The sequence below is a fragment of the Camellia sinensis genome, chromosome 12, assembly GCF_055761805.1.
Source record: "Camellia sinensis isolate YWXY chromosome 12, ASM5576180v1, whole genome shotgun sequence".
Lineage (NCBI taxonomy): Eukaryota > Viridiplantae > Streptophyta > Magnoliopsida > Ericales > Theaceae > Camellia > Camellia sinensis.
This window is the reverse complement of record NC_138972.1, coordinates 154,255,167-154,261,859: the sequence shown is the minus strand read 5'-3', so window position 1 is coordinate 154,261,859 and position 6,693 is coordinate 154,255,167. Positions and strand designations below refer to the sequence as shown.

The window sequence follows — 6,693 nt, the reverse complement described above, 5'->3', positions numbered from 1 at the left end:
GCATGAATTCACAAGCTTTGTGCCGGTGAAAAAGTAGGTTTTGAACATTTACAGAATTATAGTGACTCAACTAAGCAAAGCTCATCATCAAAGTTTACTCTCAATTATTATGTGGTAGTGACTTGGAACCTTACTCAACACAAGCAGCCTTTGTCCCAATTACTTGGGTTGGTCTCAATATCTGTACCCTAAAAGCCATGTCATTTATTACGTTTAATGCAATTGTACATATTCTCACTGCTTCATACATATTATTGCCCTTTCTCTATTTCTTTTAGCACCCTCATCATGAATTTGATTACTCCTCTCACATCACATGCATGTCAGTTGGTGTGATGGTGATACCATCTCCAACAACTTTCCTGCATTTTATTTTCTATTGGTGCCACTTCTTATTTCCATTTAGTGCATTCATATTTTGTTTTGTCTTTTCATGCAACACCACTCGTCATTTTCAACATTCTCATTTTAGCGACTCTACAGATGGTGGGATGGTCGACAAAGACTGTGGGCTTATATTGATTTGACCTTTTTATCACAGATTTGTAACTATCAACTTTTTACCGTTTTAAGTTTTGGCCCAAGCCTACGGGATATTGATATGGACTAGAGTCACAGGCTGTTTGATTAGGATATATTTGGGCAGCAGAACACTGACTTCTAATATTGGCTTATGGCTCGTTGCTTCTTACGGTCAAATGCCTCTTTTATTCAACAAGGCAATGGTTTGCAAAACGTGTTAACTTATTATTGATTGTCATTTGCAGAGACTGGTGAGTCTCTGCTCACAATCAAGGGTCCTCAGGGAAGAATAAATAGAGCTGTCTGGGGACCCCTGAACAAAACTATCATAAGTGCTGGTGAAGATGCTGTAGTTCATATCTGGGATTCTGAGGTGAGCATTCTGCATGTCCTGTGTTTTCCTTCGTGGACATAAATTATGGAAACAGAACATTTTGAACATTGCAAATTTTCTATATGCAGTTTTTTTCTTAGTTCTTTGCTTTTCCAGTTGTTTTGAAGCAGTACTTTAGATTTAGTTTTGGCATTTGGCATTTTTTTCCCCAACAATGTTTTTATTCATCAATGTTTACTAGTGAGATGGCCGCGTGCAAAGCACGTTAGCTAGTGCCCATTAATCGATATTTTATAATATTTGTGTTTGGTACAATACATTTTTAATAAAGAATTTGTCTTTGAATGAATAAATGAGAATTTTCTAAATGCTTGTCCAGGTCCTGCATTGTTAACACCACCACAAATTCCTTCCATAGAACATCATAAACATGTTTGGTGAACACAAAATGCCATTGCTTCTTGGAATTAATTGTATTTTTTACCTTGGTTTGAAATACATAGGTAGAGGAAAGGCAGCAAGATTTATCTGACCATACATTGGCAACTTTTAGAAGAGTTAAAACAAAACATTATTACCATGAGAAATGGATAAGTATCATCAAAGATGCAAATAAATCTATATACATATAATATATCCTGAATTCTCTCAAAATACTGGCACAATCCTGCAAAATTCATAAAATCAATTGACTACAAAGCGTATTAATCATAAACAATCAACTGACTACAAAGCGTATTAATCACAAAGACAAAAGCGTAATTGAACCCATTAATCTCCGATCATAGAATGTTACAGAAGGCTTTATTATACTTGACAATTTTTAAAAAATGATAAGAGTATTGCAAAATTCATTACTAAACCAAATAGGAATCCACAAACACAATACCCAAAAGAACTGAACACTACATGTCAAATTTTTAATTTAATCGTAAAAACAGTGTAGCAAAAACCCATTAATCACCAACTATGTAATGCCATAAAAGTTTTTTATTGTACTTCAAAATTGAGCAACACCCACATAAAGACAAAAGCGTATTAATCATAAAGACAAAAGCGTAATTGAACCCATTAATCTCCAATCATAGAATGTTACAGACTATGATGCACGGACACGGACACGGGACACGACACAGATATATAAATACACAAATTTTAAAAAAATAGGGGACACGACACGTTGGGGACACGTTGGGGACACGTTTAATATATATAATTTTATTTATTTATTTTATATCTAAAATTTTTAAAAAATATTAATTCTTATAAAATTACAATAATAATAAAATTAATAAATATATTACCTAATTTTTTTTAATAAAAATTGATTTTTTTTTAAAATAAAAATAATTTATTTTATAAATTTGAATAAAAACATGGATATAAATAATAAAACAAAAGAAAATAAAAAAAAAAGAGAGAATAAAAAGAAATGGGTGGAGTGGAGAGAGGGTAAATGAAATCAGACAGAGAAGATAAGAAAGAGAAGGAGACAGAAGGAGAGACGAAGGAAGATAGAAGATAGAAGACAGAAGACGAAGACAGAGGAAGACGAAAATAGAGGAAGACGAAGCGAAGACGAAGACAGAGGAAGACGAAGACGATGGCAGAAGAATAGAGAAGCAGAAGAGAGCAGAAGAACAGGTTAGGGTTTGTTCTCTCTGTCCTCAATCTGCCTCTCTCTTCCCTCGACTTATCTCCCTCTCTCTCTCTGGCTCTGGCTCTGGCTCTGGCTCTCTCTCTTTCTCCTCTCCAACAGTTCTAGGGCCTCTTCGATCCACCCACCTGCGTGTCTGAATCGTGTCCTCGCGTGTCCAACCTCGTGTCCGACTCTAAAAAATTCTGAAAAAAAGGGGGACACGCAGGGGAGTGTCGGACACGTGTCCACAGCGTGTCCAACGCGTGTTCGTGTCCGACACTCATACGCAAGCCTCAGGGACGTGTCTATAGCGATCCCGGGTTTACCCTTGTTATACAGTGATCCGGACATGTGTCCGTGGATGTTGGTAGTTGTTTATTATCTTGTTTGCATCCTCTTAACTGGTATATTAAGTTATAGGATGTGTTGGGCAGGTTTGTTTCAGGTTGGTTGTGTTTGGGAGCCTAGTGTTGCTGCCCAGATTTTTGGCCCTTCGCTCGAGCGAGAGTTGAGTTTGTGTCTGGTGGATCGAGCCAGAGTGGCTTCGCTCGAGCAAGCGATGGCGTCTGGTTTTGGACCTGAGAGTTGTATTTCTTGGCTCGAGCGAGCTTTTCTTGGCTCGAGCGGTCTGGTTTGTTCTTCGCTCGAGCGAGAGGTCTGTCGCTCGAGCGTGCTTCTGGTTGCAGACCTGAGGGTTTGAGTTGTTGGCTCGAGCGAGCGTTCTTTCGCTCGAGCGCACTTCTGAGTTTTTGGCTCAAGCGAGAGCTTCTTGGCTCGAGCGAGAGTTTTCTGTGTCTGGTCGCTCGAGCGACAAAGGCTTCGCTCGAGTGAGCGTGTTTTATATCAGCGGACAGTAGCGTTTTGAACATCACTTTTTCACTTTCTTTTTTTGATCAAACCCTAGATCCGCGACCCTCTCTCTCTACACTTATATTCTCTCTAAGAATTGATCTCCCTAGAGTGTGAATCTAGCCTAGGGCTTTTGTTAAAAAGATAGAGGGCGTTGAGAGCTTTGATTTAATCTGAAAAGTTTAGATTTGGAGCACGTTGATCTTCGAGTCTTCATCTCCTTTTTGGCTCAAACTTCGAGGTAGGGATATCCTACTCCTCTCTATGGATTTTGTCTTTGAATTTTGGTATTTTGAGATGTTGGGGTTGGTTTGGTAATTTTGTGAAAGTTTGGGGCTTTTGTGTAATTTTACAAAAGTTGGGGTTTTATTCATAATAAACCTAGATGCATGTTTAGAATAGAGAAATGGAATAAATGTTAAATCATTGATGAAAATGGGACCTAAGGGTTGAAATGTTAATTATGGGAATTGACCTAATTACATTGTTTAATTAATTGGGATAATTAATTGTGAGGAATGAGGAAATGAAATGTTGATTGAATATCCATTGTGCATTTATTTTCTGTTTAGAAATAACTGCTTTGGGCTATCGGTGAAGGATAGTCGTGATTGTTGTAGACAATGCATGATGATTAGGCAAACTGAAACTAATCAATGAAGTGTGTCATGGAACTTGACGGTTGATAGAATACATTAACTATATGTATTGAGTGATTGTATATAGAACCATTGTGTTTGTATACGTTATGTGTAGAGGAGGAGATGGGGGATGTACTCCGCGGTTTAGGGGAAGATAGGGGATGTACCTCTAAACCGGATAGTGTTGGGAGAAGATAGGGGATGAACTCCGTAGATACAGCTCATATGCTTGTCTAAAGAAGTGAAGATAGAGCTTATATGCTTATCTTTGTGATGTGTGGATATAGCTTTTATGCTTATCTGTGGATATTGTGGTTATACATATCTGTTGTAGAATGTGGATATAGCTTATATGCTTATCTGTGGATATTGTTGTTATACATATCTGTTGAGAATGTGGGTAGTGCTTATATGCCTATCCGTTGAAAAAGAGAAAATGAAAGGAAACTTGGACTCATAAGTCGTATGACATAAATATGTGATTTATGTGATTGTATCTGTATTGGCCATCTATCAATTGCTAATATTTTAGTCATTGTTCATGGTTGGTTTAGTGTATTTCTACTGGGCTGTGGCTCACCCTATATGGGAATATCATTTTCAGGTACAGGAAGCATGCCACCTCTAAGGACATAGCTTGGGAGGCTAGAGGCGGACATAATGTAGTCGTTTTACTTTTTGATGTATTACATGTAAATACAAGCCAAGGGCTTAATGTGTATGAGTTAGTACTCTTTTGTTGTAACCAAGTGTTGACTTGGAAAGCTGTAAGCCCATAGGGCATTTGCTTTTGTTGTTAACATGTAATACTTATTGTAATGAAACTCTGTTAAATGAAAGAATGTGGAACTTTTGAATATCAATGCATGTCTTATTTGTTGGGTTTAATGTTATTATTTTGAGGGCGTTACAGTGTCTGTGCTTCATAGGTTACAGAAGGCTTTATTATACTTGACAATTCTTAAAAATGATAAGAGTATTGCAAAATTCATTACTAAACCAAATAGGAATCCACAATCACAATACCCAAACGAACTAAACACCACATGTCAAATTTTTAATTTAACCGCAAAAACAGCTTAGCAAAAACCCATTAATCACCAACTATGTAATGCCATAAGAGTTTTTTTATTGTACTTCAAAATTGAGCAAAACCCACACAGCAATGCAAAATTCATTAGAAAGCCAATGGTGCAATTCAGGTGAAGATTCAATGTAGATCGAACTTTTGATTCACTTGTGAGATACAGGTAGTCGGGGGGAAGAGGTGTGGGGCATAAAAGCGGAGAAAAGCTGCAGAAATTCCTAAATCACAAAATTTAGCTATTGATTCTTTCTCCACACAAAACCCAAAAGTTTCACTATATAAGAAATCCATAAAAATTAAAATCTAGAAGTTTCAGAGAATACACATCACTATTTTGTGTCGCTAAACTCCACCCTCTAGCAATGGAGCTCTACTTAGCTTCATTAAAAGATCAAACCAAAGCATCTTATAGCACATATAATGAACAACGACGAGATCTGTATAAGCAAAATTGAAGAAAAGCATCATGAAATTGAAGATAAATAGAACATAAGGTAAATTACACTAACCTCCTTAACAGTTTGGGGAAAAAATATAATAAACCTTACAGTTCTGATATACATCCTTTTTAGTAAGGTCAAAGAGATTAAAATTAGTGCACATGGTAAGAAAACACAAAGATAAATTACATACAATACCCACCAAAACGGGAGGTTCATATTGAAGCAACCAAAACTAATTGTTTCAAACATCTTTATCAAACCTATCAAAATTTTGATTAATCAACTCTATTTACTCGTAAGGATGAAAAGTACTTAAAAGGTAAAAATTTTATTCAATAAAATGTATGTTACTTTTAATAGAGGACCTCAGAGAAACCAAAACTCATTTCCCATGGGCATGACATTCTCTTGATCTAAGTTTTGTGGTGCAGAATTGTTCACTTGTAAATATTATACAAGAATTTGAGAACTTATGTCATAATTATAAAATCTCATCTTTTGATATCTATACAAGGAAATTCAATAACAAACAAATTAGTTATAGAAAATATTGAGAACCTATTAATATGTTCATTGGCTTGCAATATAACAGATTTTGCAGAGTTGAATAATTGGGTAATAAGAAGTGCAATGGATGTTACCTTAAAAGTAGCCAAAAATGAATTATCGAATGAGAGGAATAATTTGAAAGCCCTTATTATTTTATTTTTTTTGCATAGCTACCCAGCTGATTTCTGCAGGTGGATTGAAAGTCAAAAACCAAACAGAAATTACTTAAATCTTCAAAAAAACAAAATCCTTACTACCAAAGCCATGTTCTGTTATGTCTAGCTTCCTAGTTAATTCCTCCATGTAGATTTAAGCCTGAAAAACTTTAAAATTAAAAACAAATAATTAAATTTGGCAAAAATAGAACCAAATAAATGAAACCTTAAAATCATACCATTGTAGGAAGCAAAATTTTTGGAGGTGGACATTGTATCAAGCAAAACTAACATTGTCTTTAATCTCTTTATCAAGTATAATTCACAAACACTTTGTTTTGTATATAAACATATATAAATAAAATAATAATTAAAAAGTCCAAAAATTATTTAACAACAGTAGAACTGTGGAGATGCAATAAAAGAAACAAAAAGTTGGGACTGACAACAGCTTATAAAAGGAATAGGCAATTG

General features: G+C 35.5%; 1 protein-coding gene across 1 annotated transcript in view; it reads left to right on the top strand.

The window, feature by feature from the left end:
- The first annotated feature begins 756 nt into the window (after positions 1-756).
- Positions 757-6,693, top strand: part of LOC114292562 (eukaryotic translation initiation factor 3 subunit I-like) — a 95,617-nt gene continuing 89,680 nt past the window's right edge. Inside the window, exon 1 of the mRNA XM_082900199.1 lies at positions 757-895. The gene's annotated coding sequence lies outside the window, so the exon portion shown is untranslated. The remainder of the gene's footprint in view (positions 896-6,693) is intronic.